Genomic DNA, 24,628 nt, shown 5'->3' on the forward strand with positions numbered 1-24,628 from the left:
GTCGGCTCGCCACTTGCCTTTTCTCATGCTTCCTGGGCGATGGTGGAGAAGACGGTCAGGCTGCAGCTTCTGCAAAGACTGCCGGGCCTCTTGGTTCAGTGGACGGCTTTGTGTGGGACGTTGGTGTGCCGGCTAACGGGTCTAATCCACTTACATGGCATGCGCAAGTTTTCAATAAATGCCTAGAATTCAAGCCTTTCCTCATCTTAAGACAGGGTGGGTGGGGGAGCGGGAATGTAAAATGTAAAAAAAAAAAAAATGTAAAATGGAAACAAAATAAATAAGACTTATACAATTAAACCAAAATAAATGTAAACGTGTTTGATATCTTCGGACGTTTAACATCCTATTCGTGCTATGTGACATTATTTTAAAAGTGGGATGGGATCTGAGTGGAGCGAATGAGCCCAGTGGTTATGTGGTTGAGTCTCGGAAACTGGTAAGCCTTGCAGCGTGGCTGACCATCTAGCTGAAGGGCAGATTGCAGAATTCAAAGAAGCTTTCCCACTATTTGACAGGAACGGGGATGGAACTATAGTATACTAACACAAAGGAATTGGGAAGTGTAATGAGATGGTCTCTTGGGTGGAATCCCACAGAAGTCCGAGTTACAGGACAGGATGAAGGGAGTAGCTGATGTGGTAATGGCAAAATTGACTTCCCTGAATTTCTGACAATGATGGCAAGAAAAAGGAAACACAGAGGCAGGGCACGATGTAACACGTGGGGCATGTTGCATCAGAAAGGAGGAAAAACTGAACTTGCTGTCTGCTTCTGGGTGGGTCCTGGGGCCACCTGTGGCTAAGAAAGCGCCTGGGGATCAGCCAGAAGGTGTTGCCTGGGCTGGGAGGAAAAACCAGATGATCTCTAGGATAGGCTCAGAACCCTTCCGCCCTCTGGACAGCTCGGGGTCTCCCATTATGGCCTGTGAGATGGGTGTACACGTGAACTCTCCCCACCCTGCCGACCTTTATCCTGATTGGCTCCTGTGCCTTGTATTAGCTCTGTGTGTTTTCTCAATAAACTGAGATCCTGCTTTGACTGGTCTCCCTGGCTTGTCTGATTGTCCTCCGATGGGGGAGGGCTGGATTAGGGAGGGGGGGGTCAGTTGGCCCTTCCTTTCTTGGTTCCTCATGGTCGGGGCGTGCTCTCCCAATCTCTCCCGCAGGCCAGGAGGGAAGCGGGTTGGGTGGGGTGGGGCTAAAAACCCTGACATCTGGCGCCCAACGTGGGGCATTAAGAAGTCTGTTCACCCAAAGTGAGAGTATCGCCAAGCCAAGCCAAGAGAGTTTCGAGGTAGGGGTCTCCCCGAAAAGATGGGGCAATCTCACACTAAGTATGAGACCAGTATTGGGAAGCCATTGGTGAGGAGCAACTTTGGTCATAAGGAGTCAGTCCTCTCACTGCCCAGGAGGAGAAAGGCTTAAAGCCTCACGCTGACAATGGCCTCCTAGACCCTTTTGATGCCTGGCCTGGTCCTCTGGGTCCCGCACCAAGTGCTCCTGTCCTGGAACACTCGGTAGACAAGTCGGGAAGGGGAGCGGCCTATGCCATATTGTCACCCCTCCCCCCCAAGGAAATTCTCCACCCTCTTGTGAGAACCTAGAAAAGCTGGTTCAGCTGCCTTCTTGCAACACCAGTGATGACTCACCCCCATTGTGTATGGCCCTGTCTGGTTAAGACCAGCAATGAGATGACTCATCCCCATTGTGTATAGATTTCTTGGTAAATGCTAACCCTGGGCACAATAGAGGGGCCGGCCTTATGGTATTCCTGGGAGGCCCAAGATTTATTTATAGAAGCTCAATTCACAATAGCTAAACTATGGAACCAACCTAGGTTGGATAAAGAAAATGTGGTATGTAATATTTGATGGAATATCACTCAGTTTTAAAGAAGAAGGGAATTATGGTATTTCTGGGTAAATGGACTGAGTTGGAGAACATCATGCTAACGAAATAAGCCAATCCCATAAAACCAAAGGCGGAATGCGTTCTCTGATATGTGGATGCTAATTCACAATCAGGGCCAAGGTGCTAGGGAAGAATAAAGTTACTTTAGATTAGGTAGAAGAGAGTGAAGGGAAGGGAGGGGTATGGAGATAGGAAGAATCGTAGAATGAAACAGACATCATTACCTTACGTACACATAGGACTGCATGACCAATGTGATCTGACAACGTGTACAAGAAGAAAAATGAGGAATTATACCCTATTTATTTATGATATATCAAAATGCATCAATGCATTCTACTGTCAGGTATAACTAATTAAAACAGATTTTAACGATTTTTTTTTTGAAGAAAATTTCTACTCATTCAAGAATGAAATCCATAGTCACTGCCCTTTTTTTGGACAAAATTTATTGACAAAATACATGTGGTCAGTTACGCTTAAGTTGCATAACATGATGTTTTGCTATATGTGAATGCTGTGAAATAATAGCTCAAATCATCTAACATGTCTATCACTTCAGAATAGTTAACATTTTCTTCTCTTTGTTAGATTTTTGTGGTGGGAATACCTAAGGTCTACCAATCAAGGAAAGTCCAGGACCAGATCGATTCTCAGCCGAGATCTATGAGACCTTCAAAGGAGAATTAACAACAATACTGCTCTAAATGTTTCATGGAATATGAAGAGGAGAGAACCCTGTGAAGCTGATATCACTCTGATACCAAAACCATACAAACACACATCAAGGAAAGAAAACTTCATACCAATATCCACCATGAACATCGATACAAAAATTCTCGATGCAATTCCGGCAAGTAGCATTCAAAAACATATTAAAAAGATAGTGTGCCTCAATGAAGTGGGGCTCACATACAGAAATCAATAAACATAATTCATCACATCAATATACTTAAAAACAAGAATAATATGATCATCTCAATAGAGGCAGAAACAGCATTTGACAAATACAGCACCCCTTCAAATCAGTAGACTTTTCTAAGGCACGTTAACATGTCTCCAAACACCAGAGGAAAAATCACTTAGAACACTGCGCCTACCTCAACTAATTGTTTCAGAGCTTCCTGCCACCCGCTTTCTTCCTAGCTGGCCTCCATATCTAGCAAGGTCCCTGGCTCTGGGCGGTATCCACGTTCATGATTCCTCCTATGCCCCTTGCTTACATGACACTGCCCAGATCCTGCCTGTGTCTGTCCTGAAGGTTCAGTTAGAGGCTCAGAACCAGCCCAAGGACTCCGTTGCAATAAAGCAGTGCTGGCAGATAAGTATTTGCAAAACACAGCCACTTTCAGGTGAGTCATCTGCTCAGTGGCTTACTCCATCAAGGAGCTTCCTGCATCTCTGGGCCTAGCTGTAGTGTAAGCATGAGCCAAAAAGAGATCTCTGCTATTTTCTTGTAAAGCCTGATTCACATGCTCTTCTCTGTTTTGGTTTTACTGCTTCTCATCCTTATGTTTTAATGTTATGAGTGTAGATGATAAATATTTAAACAGGATACATACAAGGTTAACAAAAAAGAAAGAAAAAAAAAAGGTCTCCTTCCATCACTTCCTCATTTTCAGAGAAGCAATAATGGTACCAGTTCCAGAAATGTTCATTGCATCTATAAGTACATCTCTGCATACATACATCCCCTCATTTTCAATAAATAGCACTGTGTACACCCTTCTGCCCTTGGTTCTTATCACCCTATATCTTAGAGATTGTCTTACCTCAGTGGGCATATAGTTTTTCCCTCTCTTCTTAGCAGTCATAGGATATTCGTTATAAAATGTCTCATAATTTGTTTCCATATTTCACTTACTTCATGATGCATTTTAAAATATTCATTTATTCTGATTCGTTATATATGACAGCAGAATGCAATTCAATTCACATTACACGAATAGAGCACATTTTTTCATGTTTCTGGTTGTATGCCAAGTAGAGTCACACCATTTGTGTTTTCATACATGTACTTAGGGTAAGGATGTCTGTCTCATTCCACCATCTTTCCTACCTTCGTGCCCCTCTGAAAAACCAGCTTCTACCTCAGAGCAAAGCCTGTCCAAGGAAGGGACATGACCTTTTTCCTTGGGAAGACCCACAGAGCACTCCTGGGCACATTCCCACCCTGCTAAGTGGTTTATCTACAAATAACAGGAGAGATCTGCTGGGCCAGGTGTCCCTTACAGGCTAGCTGGAGACCCATAGCAACCCGCTAGCAGCCACCAATCAGCATGAAACAGGGAAATACCTGGGATGCCAGATGACCCTCCCAGTAGTTTATGGTGTTGGAAAACCATGTAGTTCATCAAGAACACCCCTCTTGGCATAAACCAATCAGTTCAAATGATTCCCCCTCTTGTAGTAACCAATCATCAGTACCCAACTTGTTCCCCCCAGTGAAGGTGCTAATCATGTTTTAGAGTTGTTATTTGATTTTCCTGCAGTGTGTAATGATTTGCCAAGAGATGCTATGATGTATGTGGGGGTCCCTGCCTTCTCCAAAGAGTGTATAAAACTGCTGCAAACCCTGGGCTCGGGGCCTCTCAGCATCACCAGTTGCTGTGTGCGCCCAGAGGACCCAGCTAGCTCCCAATAGACACCTCTTTGCTGCTTACATCAGTCTTAGTCTCTGGTGGTTTTGGGGGGGTCCAGAATTCGAGCATAAAATCTCTCTCTCCTCTCTCCCCTTTTCCCTATCTAAAGCTCATCTATTTTTTCCACGATCCCCCCACCCCGTCCCCATTATAAATCATCATCCTTGTATAAGACAATACATTCAGCATTTAGATTTTTAGGGTCGGCTTACTTCACTCAGCATTTTATTCTCCAACTTCATCTATTTACTTGCGAATGCCATGATTTTTTTTTCTCCTTTAATGGTGAGTGATATTCCATTGTGTATATATGCCACATTTTCTTCATCCATTCATCTAATGGGGGGTATATCTAGGTTGGTTCCACAATTTAGCTATTGTGAATTGTGCTGCTGTAAACATTGATGTGGCTGCATCGTTGTAGTATGCTGCTTCTAAGGCCTTTGGGTATAAACCCAGGAGTGGGATACCTGGATCCAATGGTGGTTCCATTATGAGTTTTCCAAGGATTCTCCATACTGCTTTCCATATTGGCTGCACCAGTTTTCAGTTCCACCAGCAATGTGTAAAGGTGCCTTTTCCCCCCACTTTCTTTGGAAAACTTATTGTTGTTTGCATCCTTAACAGCTGTCATTTTTACTGGAGAGAGATGAAATCTTAGAGTGATTTTTTATTTGCATTTGTCTAATTGCCAGAGATCTTGAACATTTTTTCATATATTTGTTGATTGATTGTATATCATTTTCTGAAAAATGTCCGTTCAGTTTATTGGGCCATTTATTCATTGGGTTATTTGTATTTTTCGGTGTTAAGAGTTTTGAGTTCTTTATATACATATGTATGAGTGCTCTGTCTGATTTGTGTGTGGTAAAAATTTCCAACTATTCTGCAGGCTCTCTTCACCTCACTTATTGTTTCTTTTGCTGCAAAAAAAGCTTTTTAGTTGGAATCCATCTGATTTATTGATTCTTGATTTTATTTCTTGCGCTACAGCAGTTTTATTATGGAAGTTGGGGCCTAATCTCACATGATGAAGATTGGAGCCTACTTTTTCTTCGGTTAGACCCAAGGTCTCTGGCTTAATTCCTAGGTCCTAGTTCCACTCTGGATTGAGTTTTGTGCATGGTGAGAGACTGGGGTTTTAGTTTCATTTTGTTGCCTATGGATTTCCAGTTTTCCCAGCACCGTTTGTTGAAGAGGCTATCTTTTCTCCAAAGTATGTTTTGGGCACCTTGGTCTGATAGAAGATAATTGTAATTTAGTGGGTTAGTCTCCGTGTCCTCTATTGTGTACCATTGGTCTACCAGTCTGTTTATATACACAAGGGAATGTTACTCAGCAATCAAAGAGAATACCATCACGGCATTTGCAGGTAGATGGATGGAGATGGAGGGGATGATGCTAAGTGAAGTCAGCCCATCCCAAACAAACGGATGCCAAGTGTTTTCTCTGATATAAGGAGTCTGGGATGGGGAGCATGGGAGGAAGAGATGAACTCCAGATAGGGGAGAGGAGTGGGAAGGGAAGGTAGGGGGCAGGCGGTTAGAAATGATGGTGGAAGGTGATGGACATCGTTATCCAAAGTACACGTATGAAAACATAAGTTGGTGTGAATATACTTCATCTACAACCAGAGTTGTGAAAAATTGTGCATTCTGCTGTCATATATAAAAAATTTAGTAATTAAAATAAAATAAAATTGATAGAATACAGAGAATAGTGGTTACCAGAGCCCAGGAAGGGCATAGGGGAGGGACCATGGCAAGATGATGGTTAATAGGTATGAGGGGTGCACTTGGATAAGAGAAATGACTTACTTTTAGTATTCCACAGCATGATAGGATCGCTGTGACTGACAACAATATGAAATATCTCAAAATACCTGATTGGGGGTGTATCTCAGTGGTAGAATAATTGCTGAGTATGTACAATGCCCTGGGTGCAATCCTCAGTACTGGAAGGGGGAAACCTGATAGGGTTTTGAATGTTCCCAAAACGAAGGAGTGATACATGTATGAGTGACATATATGCCAATCACCCTGATCTGATCATTACGCTTGGAACACAGGTATTAAGATGCCACACTGAAAACTACCCAATAAGATCAATGAACCCATTCACCCTACGGGGCAAATGGCAAAGTACCCCTTAATGTGTTCTGATGAAAGAGAAACTAAAATAGACTTTGAAAGGAAAGACCTGGGTTCTTGTACAGTAATCCTTTTTTTCTGTTTTTTTTTTTTTTTTTTTTTTTTTTGGTACAGGGAATTGAACACAGGGGCACTCAACCACTAAGTCACATCCCCAGCCATATTTTGTATTTTATATATATATATTTTATTTTGAGACAGGGTCTCACAGAGTTGCTTAGTGCCTCTCTAAGTTGCTGAGGCAGGCTTTGAACTCATGATCCTCCTGTCTCAGCCTCCAGAGCCGCTGGGCTGTCATCCTCTTTTTTATTTTAGTAGTCATTTTACCTACAGAGGCCTCAAGCCCATATTAGCAAACTTAGGTTAATTTTATCTGCTCCCTGTATTTCACAGTAACGTTGGGGAACTCACGATTGTAGGAGTACAGAAACACTGAAGACCATTAGTTATATTTGTCTTTACACTTTTTTTTTTCCTTTTTCAAGTCTTTGCTATGTATACAGCACAATTCTGAGAAAATAGGAAACACAGGGCACGGTCCTGTCCCCTGGAACTTAAGGAATCTGGGTAAAGAAACCATGGAACTACTGGAAGGTAATCCACTGTAAAGGTCCCCCAGAGGCAATAAGCTGGAATACAAAGGGAAGATTTTACTGAAGTTGCAACAGGGGTTCACTGGATGCTTTGTCTACATCCCTTGTGGCTTTGAAACTGACATGTTTGTTTCTCTTTTCCCCCACCTTCTCCTCCCTGATCTTGTTTGCCCTAACCTTCTCCTCCTGGTTTTCTTTCCCCTACCCTTCTCCTCCCTGATCTTCTGTTTTTCTCTTCCCTAAACTTCTCCTCCCTGTTCTCTTCCCCCTCCCTGGTCTCCTCCTCTGGGTTCTTCTTTTCCCTAATCTTTTCCTTCCTGATCTCTCCTCCCTGATCTCACTTTCTCTGAATCACCTCTATAAAAACCCCCTACTCCTGCTGAGGTGAGAACCATCGTTTCTCCTTCGCTGGCCAAGCAATAAACCATCCTTTCTCCTTCTCAAGAACGTTTTTTCTCTCTCGCTGGATTGGCATCAAGGCAAGGACAGCTTTCTACGCCAGGGACAGCTTTCTAGACCAAGAACAGCATTCCACCACAAGGACCGGAGTACAAAATCATGGAGCCAGAGAAGGAGAAGACCGGGAGGCTGAACAGCCAGAGGAGACGGGTCCCCGACTGGCTCATGGGGAAGCCCGAGGCCAGGATACCGCGTTGGGATCTCGTGGACAGGCAGCCCGAGACCAAGAGAGCCCGGTTTTCTGGCATCGTAATGGCCGAAAACTGTGAAATAACCCACGAACAGCTATGTGAGCTGCTCAAGTATGCAGTTCTGGCTGCGCCCGTCATTGAGAGACCCAGGTGGTGCCAGCTTCTGTACGGAAAGCGACTGAGCAGAACAGTGGTTGTCATCCTTCAGGGGATGAGTCAACTCCACTTCTACAGGTTCTATTCGGAGTTTGGATTTCTTCGAAAAGCCTTCAGGCACAAATTCCGCTTGCCTCCTCCATCACCGACTTTTCTAGCTGATGTTATGGGGCTACCAAATCAAAGGGCTGGATATCTACCCAAGACCACGGGAGGATCTGTACCATGTGCCGGTCCAAAACCCAAGGTCGACCTGCAGAAGGACCCGGTCATTCAAAAGTATGGCTCTCAGAAGGTGGGCTTGCTGCGATGCCTTCTGACAGAGGAGGAAATGAGGACCTTTGACTTTCCCTTACAAGGTTCTCCCGACTGTGAGAACTTTGTAACGACCAGATGTGATGGGTCTGTCACAGAGAACAGCCCTCTCTTCGGGCTGGACGGAGAAATGTGCATCACGTCCAAGGGGAGAGAACTAACCCGCATCTCACTGGTGGCCGAAGGAGGCTCGTGTCTCCTGGATGAGTTGGTGAAGCCCGATGAGGAGATTGTGGACTACGCCACCTGCTATTCGGGGATCACGGAGGAGATGCTTAAGCCGGTGACGACGAAACTGAAAGACGTTCAGAGGCGGTTAAAAGCACTGCTTCCTCCTGATGCGGTCTTGGTAGGCCATTCCCTAGACGTGGATCTCCGGGCACTGAACATGATCCACCCACATGTCATCGACACCTCGTTGCTTTATGCCAGAGAGCGGGGCAGAAGATTCAAGCTCAAATTCTTGGCCAAAGCTGTATTGGGGAAGGACATTCAACGTTCGGAGAGGGACGGTCATGACCCCACAGAGGACGCTGCCGCGACCCTTGAACTGGCTCAATATTTTCTCCGGTATGGCCCAAAGAAGATTGCAGAACTCAATCTGGAGGCGCTGTGGAGAGCCCAAGACCCAAGAAATGTCAGAGAAAAGGTCCACTACACCTACAGAGGTGCTTTAGGATCTTTCGATCCGGGGCGTCACAAGCTCCTTTTTGTATCCCAAGAGACAGACGATATTGAACTCCCGTCTCCTGAAGATTGTGAGACTATTAAGTGCCTTTCCAACAGAGAGGTCTTTGAGCAGGCCAGAAGGCAAGTGCGCCTGTACCCCTTCAGCATTATTCGGTTCTCTTTGGAGCCTTTTTCACCTCTCCTCACTGAGGAAGTGAACCAAAGGATGAGGATCAAGTGGACAGAGATGTCCACTGTGTATGCTGGGCCACTGAGCAAAGATTGGAACCTAAGTGCTCTGAAGAGGCTGTTTAGGAGCTTTGGCCCAGTTCGTACAATGACTGCCGTTCTGGAAACGCATCAGCCTCATCTCTCCATAGAGTATGAAGTCCTGGAAGCTGCCCAGCTGGCCATCGAGTGCCTGAATGGCGTTCCCGTGGAAGGTGTATACATAAAGGTACAGAGACCAGTGACAGAACTCACTCTCGATGGTGACACACTGGTTAAGGAGCTGGAAGGAGATCCTGAGAACCGAGAAACCATTTATCTGTCTGGAGTAGGTAAAGATTTCTTAGGACATGTTCAGGAACTACCAAGGCTCTTTGGTGGCCTGGAAGCTGTGATCGTGCCACCAGATGCTCAAAGCAGGAGACAGGAAAAATACTGTTTCCTGAAGTTCAAAACTTTTGGCAATGCCCAGAGGGCCCTCCATGTCCTCACAGGCAAGGACTGGAAGCTGAAAGGCAGGCAGGCCCTAACCCCCAGGCACCTGCACGCGTGGCTTAGGAGCTCACCACCTGAATCAAGAAGGCCCGCAGGTCTGCGAGTGAGACCTCCTCCCTCGGAGCGGGAGACCTTGCAGAATTTACATGCGGAAAAGGCAAAGAGTGCAGCCTGGCGTTGGAGCCGCAAGATTGGAAGGCTCTACCAAAGCCTGAGCCCGGGTACCCTTTGCGTCATCCTCCTGCCAGGAACCACTAGCCCTCATGGATCCCTCTCTGGCCTGGGACTCATGGGAATAAAAGATGAAGAAGAGGAAAGCACCGGCCCAAGCATGGGTTTGTGAGTCGGCTCGCCACTTGCCTTTTCTCATGCTTCCTGGGCGATGGTGGAGAAGACGGTCAGGCTGCAGCTTCTGCAAAGACTGCCGGGCCTCTTGGTTCAGTGGACGGCTTTGTGTGGGACGTTGGTGTGCCGGCTAACGGGTCTAATCCACTTACATGGCATGCGCAAGTTTTCAATAAATGCCTAGAATTCAAGCCTTTCCTCATCTTAAGACAGGGTGGGTGGGGGAGCGGGAATGTAAAATGTAAAAAAAAAAAAATGTAAAATGGAAACAAAATAAATAAGACTTATACAATTAAACCAAAATAAATGTAAACGTGTTTGATATCTTCGGACGTTTAACATCCTATTCGTGCTATGTGACATTATTTTAAAAGTGGGATGGGATCTGAGTGGAGCGAATGAGCCCAGTGGTTATGTGGTTGAGTCTCGGAAACTGGTAAGCCTTGCAGCGTGGCTGACCATCTAGCTGAAGGGCAGATTGCAGAATTCAAAGAAGCTTTCCCACTATTTGACAGGAACGGGGATGGAACTATAGTATACTAACACAAAGGAATTGGGAAGTGTAATGAGATGGTCTCTTGGGTGGAATCCCACAGAAGTCCGAGTTACAGGACAGGATGAAGGGAGTAGCTGATGTGGTAATGGCAAAATTGACTTCCCTGAATTTCTGACAATGATGGCAAGAAAAAGGAAACACAGAGGCAGGGCACGATGTAACACGTGGGGCATGTTGCATCAGAAAGGAGGAAAAACTGAACTTGCTGTCTGCTTCTGGGTGGGTCCTGGGGCCACCTGTGGCTAAGAAAGCGCCTGGGGATCAGCCAGAAGGTGTTGCCTGGGCTGGGAGGAAAAACCAGATGATCTCTAGGATAGGCTCAGAACCCTTCCGCCCTCTGGACAGCTCGGGGTCTCCCATTATGGCCTGTGAGATGGGTGTACACGTGAACTCTCCCCACCCTGCCGACCTTTATCCTGATTGGCTCCTGTGCCTTGTATTAGCTCTGTGTGTTTTCTCAATAAACTGAGATCCTGCTTTGACTGGTCTCCCTGGCTTGTCTGATTGTCCTCCGATGGGGGAGGGCTGGATTAGGGAGGGGGGGGTCAGTTGGCCCTTCCTTTCTTGGTTCCTCATGGTCGGGGCGTGCTCTCCCAATCTCTCCCGCAGGCCAGGAGGGAAGCGGGTTGGGTGGGGTGGGGCTAAAAACCCTGACATCTGGCGCCCAACGTGGGGCATTAAGAAGTCTGTTCACCCAAAGTGAGAGTATCGCCAAGCCAAGCCAAGAGAGTTTCGAGGTAGGGGTCTCCCCGAAACGATGGGGCAATCTCACACTAAGTATGAGACCAGTATTGGGAAGCCATTGGTGAGGAGCAACTTTGGTCATAAGGAGTCAGTCCTCTCACTGCCCAGGAGGAGAAAGGCTTAAAGCCTCACGCTGACAATGGCCTCCTAGACCCTTTTGATGCCTGGCCTGGTCCTCTGGGTCCCGCACCAAGTGCTCCTGTCCTGGAACACTCGGTAGACAAGTCGGGAAGGGGAGCGGCCTATGCCATATTGTCACCCCTCCCCCCCAAGGAAATTCTCCACCTTCTTGTGAGAACCTAGAAAAGCTGGTTCAGCTGCCTTCTTGCAACACCAGTGATGACTCACCCCCATTGTGTATGGCCCTGTCTTGTTAAGACCAGCAATGAGATGACTCATCCCCATTGTGTATAGATTTCTTGGTAAATGCTAACCCTGGGTGCAATAGAGCAGCCGGCCTTATGGTATTCCTGGGAGGCCCAAGATTTGAAAGAACTAAAAAAGGCCATTTCTAAGGATGGACCTAATTTGGCCTAGGCTGAAACCATTCTCTGGGGTCTAGCCCACCAACAGTGTCCCACCCAAGACTGGAAAAACTTAACCAAGAGTGTCCTATTTGGTCCCCTGTACCTAAAATAGTGTGCCTTTTTTAATGAGGAGTGCCATGCTCAGGCTTAGAAGAATCAGGCTTTTTATCCCCTGGTTCCTGTAACTTATGGGATGCTGAAGGTGTTCAGTGATTAATTTTTCACAGGCTTTATGCAGGCTGCTATCCCTGCCTTCTACCTGGAGCAGGTAAGGGCTTTGGGGCTGGCAACATGGAAAAAGTTGGAGGAAGGCCCCTCAGAGTCCCTGGTAGCAGGAATTACTCAGAGGGCTACTGAGGATCTTGCTATCTTTATGGAGAGGGTGGAAAAGTGCCTCCAAAGATCAGATGTCCCACAGGGACATCCCTCAGGCCAGACTAAAGGTCAAACTCCACCTGAGATTCCTTGTGGGTTGAACAGTGGCGGCTTCTCCAATAGGCCTTCCCCAGCCCTTGGAATAGTCCTATATTTGTCATCCAAAAAGCCACTGGGAAAAGGAGAATGTTACTGGACCTAAGTAAGATTAATGAGCAGATGATACCCTCCATCCCTAGGGATTTGACTCTCATTGTGATTGATATCAATGATCGCTTCTTTTCTATTCCCCTTGATCCCCAGGACTGCAAGTTTGCCTTCTCTGTTCCCTGGGTTAACTTCCAGGGGCCAGACCAAAGATATGAGTGTGAGGTGTTTTTTGTCTTAGGCCATGCTGGCCATCTGGGGAATCTTTCCTGCCCCCACCCTGTTCCTCCCAGCGGGCCCCTCCACTCGTCCATCCTCTCCGCCTTGCCCCATCGCTGTCTCCACTCCCTGGAGTTGAGTTTTTTGCATCGTGAGAGATAGGGGCTTAATTTCATTTTGTTGCATATGGGTTTCCAGGTTTGCCAGCATCAATTTTTAAGGAGGCTATCTTTTCTTCAATATATGTTTTTGGCACCTATGTCTAATATAAAATAACTGTAATTATGTGGGGTTTTCTCTGTATTAAAATGTATCATAATTTAACCAGTGTACTACTAACAATTTGATTAGTGCAATCTTTTTTTGCTGCTAAAGTGATGCTAAAATACATTTTAGCTCCAATCAGAGATGATTTTACAATAAAGCTAATGAATCTCAAACATAAGAGTCCCTCACTTGCACTGAATTTCAAAATCAAGTCTGTAATCCAGGTTAATGGAAACCCTAGCTCCTTAGAATTTCATGGCCTTCAATTGATACTCCTGGCAGAATACACATCTTTATGTTTTTAATATTAGTTATTCAGGTGCCTGTCCTGCCTTCCTCCCAGAGTTATAAACACCTTGAAAACAGCATGTGAGGCTGTTCCATATTCTACCCAGTGCCAAGCAAAGAGGCTTTCATATAGCAGACATTCAAATATTTGTTGAATTTATTTTTGATATGATGAATATATAATCAAAATCAGTTATTGCATATATAAATAAACCACTTCTATATCCCCTTAAGTACAACTTAAATTTGGATTCTACCCATAAGATACCATCACTGACAACTTTGCAGGTTTAATGATTGTTCATTAAATCCTGTAAAAATAGTACACTAACTAGCCTAAGTAATAGTATACTATAATAGTAATAGTAAACTAGCCTAAGGTCAAAGTCCTATTTACTCTCTTCCCATCTTCACCAGTTAATATTAAGCCACTGATATTACAATATATATATAACTTTGCAAAGAAACTGAATTCACAAATATTAAACATTTTATTGAAGCCTAAATATATGCTGGCTATGGCTTTCTCATTATCTTTAATAAGAGATCTATTACTCTGTCAAATTTCACTTATCAGACATAGTTGGATCCTTCCAAAAGCAGTATGAGGTACTAGAAAAATCCTCAACTTGTGTGTAGTATTTGCCAGTTAATTCAGAAGAACTCAGGTTAAGATGGCCAGAATGCATAGGTGTTAAATTAAATGAGTACATAATTTTTCATTTAAACAATACAAAGTTTAGCAGTGTTGTCATCAGTAATAAATTAGGCATCATTTTTCCTTGAGGTAAATAAAATCCTGTTAAGAGCTTATGTAGGAGATCCCAGAACTCCTAATAAGTACTCTGAAATGCATCACCTGGTACATCTGTTAAAAATAGTTCCCAAGTCCCATTCTTACAGTGATTTCTCCAGATCGTGCAACTAAAAAGTGATTCCTGTAACATAGCTTTGGCATCACCTGGGAAAATGTCAAACTCAGTTTCTCCTCAGCCCTACTGAATTAGAATATGCATATTGAACAACATCCCTAAGAGAATCATATGCACAATCAAGTTGGAGACTGCACTAAACTATGTCCTTTTTCCTTCCATCTCCTTTCAGTTTGTGTCCTTGATTCTGTGCCTTTGTGTCTACTTTGTCAAATTTCACTTATCAGATTAATTTAATCAATTTTCCTCTAATTACCTCCTTTTGGCTTATATTTTTGCTGTGCACTGTACTTGAAATATACAAAGGCCTGAGTCAAACAAAGTTGCTACCGCCATGGAGTTTATGTTGTCTTCCGAAAAACAAGACAACTAGTAAAATCAACCGATGAAATGAAATAGGTAATGACTGGAATAAGTTAAAAAAGAAAGAAAATAAGAATGAGGCAGATATTATTATTATCCTTATTTCTAAGCATTTCCAGTGAGGGAATCTTGCTGTGTACTAGAGGTACAGAGGTTGAAGTAGACTGGCCAAGGGCCATTGCTTGGAAGCAGGGAAAGATCCCTAATTGTGAGTTTGTTTCTAGATACCACTCTTACCCTATGAAGGAAAAACCACATGTAGGAGATACTGGTGTCCTCAATGGTGCAGCAAGCCTTTATAGGAAATATCCATCTCGTAGCACTCCTGAAGACAAGCATGAAAATTCCCCATTTACAGATGAGGAAACCAAGGTTCAGAAATTATATGCCCAGATCTGCCAGAGGTCAGACTTGAGCTGAAATCTTTCTGACTCTCTGCTTTTTCTCTACAACCTAGAATAACTACTGACTTTTTCTGATACAGAGAGCACACCCTAATATGATAAAACCATTTTTAAAGTTTCATCCTGGCCACAGTTACACAGGAATGTAGAAAGTTCACAGAACAGTGAGAATGTCAATTTATTTCCCTGCCAAAATTTTTAAAGAAGTAAAATAAAAAACAACTAATCCAACACAAAGTCAGCAGTCAGATGTCCAGACTCAGAGGAGCTCAGCAAAGGAGGCCTTGCTGAATTAAGTGTAGCTTTAATGGGTGTTTGGGTTGAATGTCCTTTTGCAACAAACCCATCCACAATTGCTGCCATTAACAAGGAGTTCATTTTCCAATGGAGTGGACAGAATTGGGTGAGGTTGTAAAGTTTGGTTGTTCCATTCTCCATGTTGCTTGCATTGTGTGAAGTTAAGGGGTCAGAAGTAATCTATGTGGACAGACCAAAATATTTCCAGCAACAAAGTCCAGAAATATTTTGGATGGCCAAAGCAAACACAACCTGGGATGAGTTTAAATCATGAGCTGCCTTTCTCTCCAATTTTCTCACCCCAGTATTCAGGCATAAAAGTGCCACCCTTAGCACCAATCACATGTTTTAATTGTGTTTTGACACACACTGAGTGGATTGTGAGCCCATGCAAAATAATAATTTAATGATATACAACAACTCTTCCCTTTGCCCCACATTTCTCAATTTTTTTCTGGATAATGAACTAATAATATTGAAAGTCATGTTTTACTTCAATAATCTATAGCTAAGATCTGTTGAATATTTATTTTACTGGGCTGATCACTTCATATAATTATACTAATTAATTCTCAAATACTCCATTTTTAGAAAGAAAGAATGAAGCATCAAAAAATTAAGTTATTTCATCAAGATTTCATCAGTAAGTAGGAGAGTTAAAATTTTTTTTACATCATTCTTTTTTATTTTTATTTTTTATTGGTTATTCAAAACATTACAAAGATTGCAGAATCACCTCGGTTACACATCCACATTTTTACATAATGCCATAATTGTAACTGTTGTATTCTGCTACCTTTCCTAACCTCTACTATCCCCCCTCCCCTCCCTTCTCATCTTCTCTCTCTACCCCATCTACTGTAATTCATTTCTCTCCTTATTTTTTTTCCCATTCCCCTCACAACCTCTTATATGTAATTTTGTATAACAATGAGGGTCTCCTTCCATTTCCATGCAATTTCCCTTTTCTCTCCCTTTCCCTCCCACCTCATGACTCTATTTAAAGTTAATCTTTTCCTCCTGCTCTTCCTCCCTGCTCTGTTCTTGGTTGCTCTCATTATATAAAAGAAGACATTTGGCATTTGTTTTTTAGGGATTGGCTAGCTTCACTTAGCATAATCTGCTCTAATGCCATCCATTTCCCTGCAAATTCCATGATTTTGTCATTTTTTAGTGCTGTGTAGTACTCCATTGTGTATAAATGCCACATTTTTTTATCCATTCATCTATTGAGGGGCATCTGGGTTGATTCCACAGTCTAGCTATTGTGAATTGTGCTGCCATGAACATCAATGTGGCAGTATCCCTGTAGTATGCTCTTTTAAGGTCTTCAGGGAATAGTCCAAGAAGGGCAATAGCTGGGTCAAATGGTGGTTCCATTCCCAGCTTTCCCAGGAATCTCCAAACTGCTTTCCATATTGGCCGCACCAATTGGCAGTCCCACCAGCAATGTACAAGAGTACCCTTTTCCCCATATTCTCACCAGCACTTGTTGTTTGACTTCATAATGGCTGCCAATCTTACTGGAGTGAGATGGTATCTTAGGGTGGTTTTGATTTGCATTTCTCTGACTGCTAGAGATGGTGAGCATTTTTTCATGTACTTGTTGATTGATTGTATGTCCTCCTCTGAGAAGTGTCTGTTCAGGTCTTTGGCCCATTTGTTGATTGGGTTATTTGTTTTCTTATTGTCTAATTTTTTGAGTTCTTTGTATACTCTGGATATTAGGGCTCTATCTGAAGTGTGAGGAGTAAAAATTTGTTCCCATGATGTAGGCTCCCTGTTTACCTCTCTTATTGTTTCTCTTGCTGAGAAAAAAACTTTTTAGTTTAAGTAAGTCCCATTGTTGATTCTAGTTATTAACTCTTGTGCTATGGGTGTCCTATTAAGGAATTTGGAGCCCGACCCCACAATATGTAGACCGGAGCCAACATTTTCTTCTATCAGACGCATAGTCTCTGATTTCATATCAAGCTCCTTGATCCATTTTGAGTTAACTTTTGTGCATGGTGAGAGAAAGGGATTCAGTTTCATTTTGTTGCATATGGATTTCCAGTTTTCCCAGCACCATTTGTTGAAGATGCTATCCTTCCTCCATTGCATACTTTTAGCCCCTTTATCGAATATAAGATAGTTGTAATTTTGTGGATTGGTCTCTGTGTCCTCTATTCTATACCATTGGTCCACCCGCCTGTTTTGGTACCAGTACCATGCTGTTTTTGTTACTATTGCTCTGTAGTACAGTTTGAAATCTGGTATTTCTACACCTCCTGATTCACACTTCCTGCTTAGAATTGCTTTTGCTATTCTGGGTCTTTTATTTTTCCATATGAATTTCATGATTGCTTTATCTATCTCTACAAGAAATGCCATTGGGATTTTGATTGGCATTGCATTGTACCTATATAGAACTTTTGGTAATATCACCATTTTGATGATGTTAGTTCTGCCTATCCATGAACAGGGTATATTTTTCCATCTTCTAAGATCTTCCTCTATTTCTCTCTTTAGGGTTCTGTAGTTTTCATTGTATAAATCTTTCACCTCTTTTGTTAGGTTGATTACCAAGTATTTTTTTTTTGAGGATATTGTGAATGGGGTGGTTTTCCTCATTTCCAGTTCAGAAGATTTGTCGCTGATATACAGGAATGCCTTTGATTTATGCATGTTGATTTTATATCCTGCCACTTTGCTGAATTTATTTATTAGCTCTAGTAGTTTCTTTGTAGACCCTTTTGGGTCTTCTAGGTATAAAATCATATCATCCGCAAATAGTGATAATTTAAGTTCTTCTTTTCCTATCTTAATGCCTTTAATTTCTTTTGTCTGTCTAATTGCTCTGGCCAGTATTTTGAGAACTATATTGAATAGAAGTGGTGAGAGAAGGCATCCCTGTCTTGTTCCAGATTTTAGAGGGAATGCCTTCAGTTTTTCTCCATTTAGAATGATGCTAGCCTGAGGCTTAGCATAGATAGCTTTTAGAATGTTGAGGTATGTTACTGTTATCCCTAGTTTTTCTAATGTTTTGAACATAAAGGGATGCTGTACTTTGTCCAATGCTTTTTCTGCGTCTATCGAGATGATCATATGGTTCTTATCTTTAAGTCTATCGATGTGGTGAATAACGTTTATTGATTTCCAGGGATGAATCCTACTTGATCATGGTGCACGATCTTTTTGATATGTTTTTGTATACGATTTGCCAGAATTTTATTGAGGATTTTTGCATCTAAATTCATTAGGGATATTGGTCTGTAGTTTTCTTTCTTTGAGGTGTCTTTATCTGGTTTGGGAATCAGGGTGATATTGGCCTCATAGAATGAATTTGGAAGTTCTCCCTCTTTTTCTATCTTCTGAAATAAATTGTGGAGTATTGGTATTAGTTCTTCTTTAAAGTTCTTGTAAAACTCTGCTGTATATCCATCTGGTCCTGGGCTTTCCTTGGTTGGTAGTCTATTGATGGCTTCTTCTATTTCCTCACTTGATATTGGTCTATTTAGGTTGTTTATATCTTCCTGACTCAATCTGGGTAGTTCATATGTCTTAAAGAATTTATCGATGCCTTTACTATCTTCTATTTTATTAGAGTATAGGGTTTCAAAATAATTTCTAATTATCTTCTGTATTTCTGAATTGTCTGTTGTGATGTTGCCTTTTTCATCTCGTAAGCTAGTAATTTGGGTTCTCTCTCTTCTTCTCTTTGTTAGCGTGGCTAGTGGTCTATCAATATTATTCATTTTTTCAAAAAAACAACTTTTAGTTTTGTCATTTTTTCCCATTGTTTCTTTTGTTTCGATTTCATTGATTTCAGCTCTAATTTTAATTATTTCTTGCCTTCTACTGTACTTGCTGCTGATTTGTACTTCTTTTTCTAAGGCTTCAAGGTGTAGTGTGAGGTCATTTATTTGTTGGCTTTTCTTTCTTTTAAGGAATGAACTCCATGAAATGAATTTTCCTCTTAGTACTGCTTTCATAGTGTCCCAGAGATTTCGATATATTGTGTCTGAGTTTTCGTTTACCTCTAAGAATTTTTTAATTTCCTCTTTGATGTCTTCTGTAACCCTTTGTTCATTCAGTAGCATATTGTTTAATCTCCATGTGATGTAGGATTTTTCCTTTCTCATTTTATTATTGATTTCCAATTTCATTCCATTATGATCAGATAAAATGCATGGTAGTATCTCAACTCCTTTGTAATGCTAAGATTTGCCCTGTGACATAATATATGGTCTATTTTTGAGAAGGATCCATGTGCTGCTGAGAAGAAAGTGTATCTGCTTGATGTTGGGTGGTATATTCTGTATATATCAATGAAGTCTAAATTATTAATTGTATTATTGAGCTCTATGGTTTCTTTATTCAACTTTTGTTTGGAAGATCTGTCCATTGGTGAGAGAGGTGTGTTAAAATCTCCCATGATTATTGTATGGTGGTCTATTAGACTCTTGAACTTGAGAAGATTTTGTTTGATGAACGTAGCTGCACCATTGTTTGGGGCATATATATTAATGATCGTCAAGTCTTGTTGGTGTATGGTTCCCTTGAGCAGTATGTAGTGTCCTTGTTTATCCCTTTTGATTAACTTTGGCTTTAAGTCTATTTTATTTGATACAAGTATGGACACCCCTGCTTGCTTCCGGGGTCCATATGAGTGATATGATTTTTCCCAACCTTTCACCTGCAGTCTGTGTATGTCTTTTCCTATCAGATGAGTCTCCTATAGGCAGCATATTGTTGGATCTTTTTTTTTTAATCCATTCTACTAGCCTATGTCTTTTGATTGGTGTATTTAAGCCATTAACATTTAGGGTTACTATTGAGATATGGTTTGTATTTCCAGCCATATTTGGTTATGTATGATACTTAACATGATTTGTTTCTCCTCTATGCTTAGTTTTTCCTTTACTGTACTACCTCTCACTGTTGGTTTTCATTGTTATTTTTCATTTCCTCTTCCTGTAATGTTTTGCCAAGGATGTTTTGAAGAGCTGGCTAATTCTTTTAACTTTTGTTTATCGTGGAAGATTTTTATTTCATCTTCAATCCTGAAGCTTAATTTTGCTGGATACATGATTCTTGGTTGGAACCCTTTTTCTTTCAGTGTTTGAAATATGTTGTTCCAGGATCTTCTAGCTTTCAGAGTCTGTGTTGAAAGATCAGCAGTTATCCTGATCAGTTTACCCCTAAATGTAATCTGCTTCCTCTCTCTTGTGGCTTTTAAGATTCTCTCCTTATTCTGTATGTTGGGCATCTTCATTATTATGTGTCTTGGTGTGGATCTCTTATGATTTTTTACATTCTGTGTCCTGTAGGCTTCTAGTATTTGGATTTCTTTTTCATTCTTTAAGTCTGGGAAGTTTTCTAGTATTATTTCATTGAATAGATTGCTCATTCCCTTGGTTTGGACCTCTGTACCCTCTTGTATCCCAATAACTCTTAGGTTTGGTTTCTTGATGTTATCCCATAATTCTTGGATGTTCTGCTCATGATTTCTTAACATTCTTGCTGAGCTGTCTATGTTCTTTTCACGTTGAAAAACTTTGTCTTCGTTGTCTGAAGTTCTATCTTCTAAGTGTTCTACTGTGCTGGTAATACTTTCATTTGAGTTTTTAATTTAGTTTATTGTTTCCTGCATTTCCAGGATTTCTTTTTGTTTTTTATATCCTCTATCTCCCTATAGAGTTGATCTTTTGCTTCTTGGATTTGTTTATGTAATTCATTGTCAAAGTGATTCATTGTCAAAGTGAATTTGCTGTATGTCTTCCTTGAGACTCCAGATCATCTGAAGCATTCCATCAGCTGCAGATATTACCTCATCTAATGTTGAATTGACCTGTATTGTTTGTAATCCTTTCTTTCCTTGTCTTTTCATACTGTTACGATTCTTTCTAGCTTTGTAAAACTGTTGTGCTAATGTTTTTCCCCTTATATATTTGTATTGTTCTTGTATAGCTCCAAAAGCCCTCTTTTTCAGAGAAAGACAATGTTAACAGATCCCAATATCAACAGTACATTATCTAAGCACAAGTTTTTATTATTAATACATTTATAGTTAGAGTCTAAGACTATAGATATTGGTTTTAATTATTACTTAAGAATATATTCATTAGTTTCATAAAAGGCATACCATATCTGGTGGCATATAGAAAACTTAATTTCAGACAAAGGATGTTATACTTAGAGGGAAAGGAGTGAGGGTTTGAGGTTAAACTAACTTAGCACCTTTGGAGAACTCTAACCACTAGACTGGTAGTTTATGGAAGAATGTATAGACTCAACCTCCTATCTATTTAGATAGTTACCCTATGTATAGATAGCAAAAGTTAGGAGGTTGAAAGTGGGATAGAGAGAATACGAATTTAAAAAAAAAGAAAAAAATAACAAGGAAGAAAAGAGAAATAAGAGAAGGAAAAGGGAAGTAAGATAGAAATAAAGAAAAAAAATGAGGGGAAGGTGGGGTATATGCAATTCCTCTATATTATATTACTTTGGTAATTCGGTTGTTCATGAACAGTTCTTGGTTTCACATATGCTGAAGTTGTGGAAGAGAGAGAAGAAAAGAGAAAGAGAGTGAGAGAGAAAAAGTCTCTCAGAACACTGTTTTCCTTGCTTCCAATAGGTGGTGTTGTCTATTCCTAGCTTGAGCCTCTGTATTCAGGGTGGTGGGTATAGCCAGTATGAACGGAAATGAGCTTCCACCTGTATCTTCCCTACTCTAGTCTCTGAGGTGCCTGTACAGTTGTTGTTTTGCATTGATAGCTACAACCCCCCCAAAGCTTTTGGGAAATATTTTGAGTTATGGCAGCTAAGGGTGGGGGAGTTGGAAACCGGGTACCTGGATCAGCCGCAGAACCGTGCTGGTAGCCTCACCCCCTTTGATGGGTTTTAAGGGTTGATGGGCTTCCTCCGGGCTAGCACGCGGGGTGGGGCCAGACTTCCTCCTCCTGTCTGGCTGGGCACCTGGCGCGTCTTCCTCCTCCCGAGAGTTAAAATTTAAATGAGCAACCTACAAAGAGTGTCTTTTCTACTCACATTAATGAAGATTTTCATATTGAACACTTTGAGCGTCTACTTCAGCACCATCTTTGTTTCCTCTATAAAACTTTATCACACTTATATTGGTCGTTTTCTTTTATTTTTTGTCAGTTTTGTTTATTGGAATGGAAGTTTCCAAAGAGCAGGTTTTATGACTTATGTTTATAATTGCATTCTCAGCAAATATCATACCAATCAGTGTTTCTAGTATGAAAAAAAAAGAATTTAAATGAGTAAGAAGTCAAGCTTGAGAATCCAAGTCTAAGAGTCATTGCAACTTCCTACCAAGTACTGGACATAAGTACCAGCTACATCATCCCAGTGTGACCTAGTGCCAACCTCCCATTTGAAACCTAGAACCCAGCCAGTTCTAAGATTGGAATCCACGTTTTAGGGTTGCTTACCTCATTCCTCCAAACTGAATCTTTGCCAACTCTGCTCAGGTCACTTCTTATGAGAGGGTCGGACTAAAGACTTTCACAAGTCTCACATTCATTCATTCATAGCCTTCTATTCCATACCTCCCAATTATGTAGATAAGCGCTTTTGATTCTCTAGTGATCCACAGGAAACTTGCTCTGAGCTTCCTGCTCACAGAGAATTTTAAGCCTACCAAGTACACTAGCTCTCTAGAAGCTCATATATCACAAAGAACTGGTAGTGCCACCACCCTGGAATGAAAGAACCACAGTGTTTTTCTTTTCTTTTTCTCTTTTTTTTTTTAACCACTGGAAGGGAAGTTAATGGTGAAAGGATACCTATGATCACCCAGGTGGTGATGAGCAACAAGGAAGCAGAGGCCAACAACTCCTGACACCCTTTTTTTGTTTGTTTGTTTGTTTGTTTTTTACTAAAGCCAGAATGAACTTGGCTGTACACCAAGACATTGTCCCAAGCTGTGTTTCTTTCTGTGCTTATTTTAGTGGAACAAAATATAAGGAAGAGATTGATGAACACTATGTAAAGATCAGAAAACTATGGAAAAAGAAGAAAAAGGGAGAGACAAGCACAACCACCACCTCTCCATTGGTAGGAAATGGGGAAGTAAAACATCTTTGTCTACTCCTGCAAACCAGCTTTCCACACTGTAAAAAAATTTTTTCCCCATGCAGCCACTTTTATCCTGTAACTGCTATATACCTAGCCCAGGAATAAATCATGCGCAGTGAGCCCTCCCACCCAGCCTTCTCTTTGCTAGGCTCAACTCTGTTCCAGCTCATCAAATTGAGTTTTATTAAGCAGCTCTTTACCAACAAATTTATTTAGTAATCTCATTATCCATATTAGTATATAGATTTGTTCTGGGATGATTGATATTCCAAGTCATAATTGTTCAAATTCAAATAATATTGAAGTGAATATTTTTAGTTGCCCAAGATATCTTTTTTTTTTTTAATAGGAACCTGATTTATTGTTTTGTTTTGTTTCATTTTGTTTGTGAATGTTGGTTCCTATAACATATCTCTGGGGATAATAATTCTTGGCAAGTTTACCTTTCTAATTTGTGGCTTCTGATTTGTCTTTGCTCAAATGTTATTGATCTTAATTATCGATTCACCTCATAACGCCTCATCTCTTTTTGGTTACAGTCAAGTTTCTAATGTGAGTTCTATGGCAGCCTGCCTCAGGGCAGGGAGGGAGGCAGGGATGGGGTATGAAGAGAAGATGTCTGAGTACCAGTGGAGCTTGGTTCTCTGGATGCTGGGGTTCCTCACCCTCTAGTCATTGCCTACCCAGGCCAAGTCCCCACTTTTCTAGTGCCATATTCCTCTTGGTGAGGCTTTAGAGAGCAGTTGCACAGCTTTGTCACTTAAAATTAATTTCCCACATCCATAAATCAATACCAATGATTTCTAGACCTCCTTTCAGTTTGAATATTCTTTGATTAAAACAACTAAATTACTCAGGGTTCTCCAGAGAAACATAACCAACAGAGGATGTGTTTGTATTTTACACATGTGTATGTAGTGTGTATGTATGTTGTGCGTGTGTGTGTGTGTCTGTGTGTGTAGCTGCCGAAGTCTGGCTTGGCACAAATCAGGAGCCACTTGTCAAAAAAAAACTAACTTTATTTTTAGAACTACAAACGCCAAACAAAACAGCTCCAGGGAAAAACCCTCAGAGCCCAACTGCCACCACCGGCTTCCACAAGCCTCTCTCCCCCACACCAGCCTCTCAACCTCCCACAATCCTCCTGCTCCTGAGGCCGATTGGCTGGGTTGCGTGGGCAGAGCCAAAGAAGTCACCCAATGAGCAGCTCCGTGGAGGAGCCAATCAGCTAGATGTTGCTGGGGCCGCTGTGAGCCAATCATCAGCTG

The 24,628-nt window shown here is 41.7% G+C and overlaps 1 pseudogene; it reads left to right on the plus strand.

Moving 5' to 3' along the window:
* Window positions 1–7,856: 7,856 nt before the first annotated feature.
* Window positions 7,857–10,154, plus strand: LOC144366283 (RNA exonuclease 5 pseudogene; annotated as a pseudogene).
* The last annotated feature ends 14,474 nt before the right edge of the window (window positions 10,155–24,628 follow it).

This window comes from Ictidomys tridecemlineatus, chromosome 1 (assembly GCF_052094955.1).
Source record: "Ictidomys tridecemlineatus isolate mIctTri1 chromosome 1, mIctTri1.hap1, whole genome shotgun sequence".
Lineage (NCBI taxonomy): Eukaryota > Metazoa > Chordata > Mammalia > Rodentia > Sciuridae > Ictidomys > Ictidomys tridecemlineatus.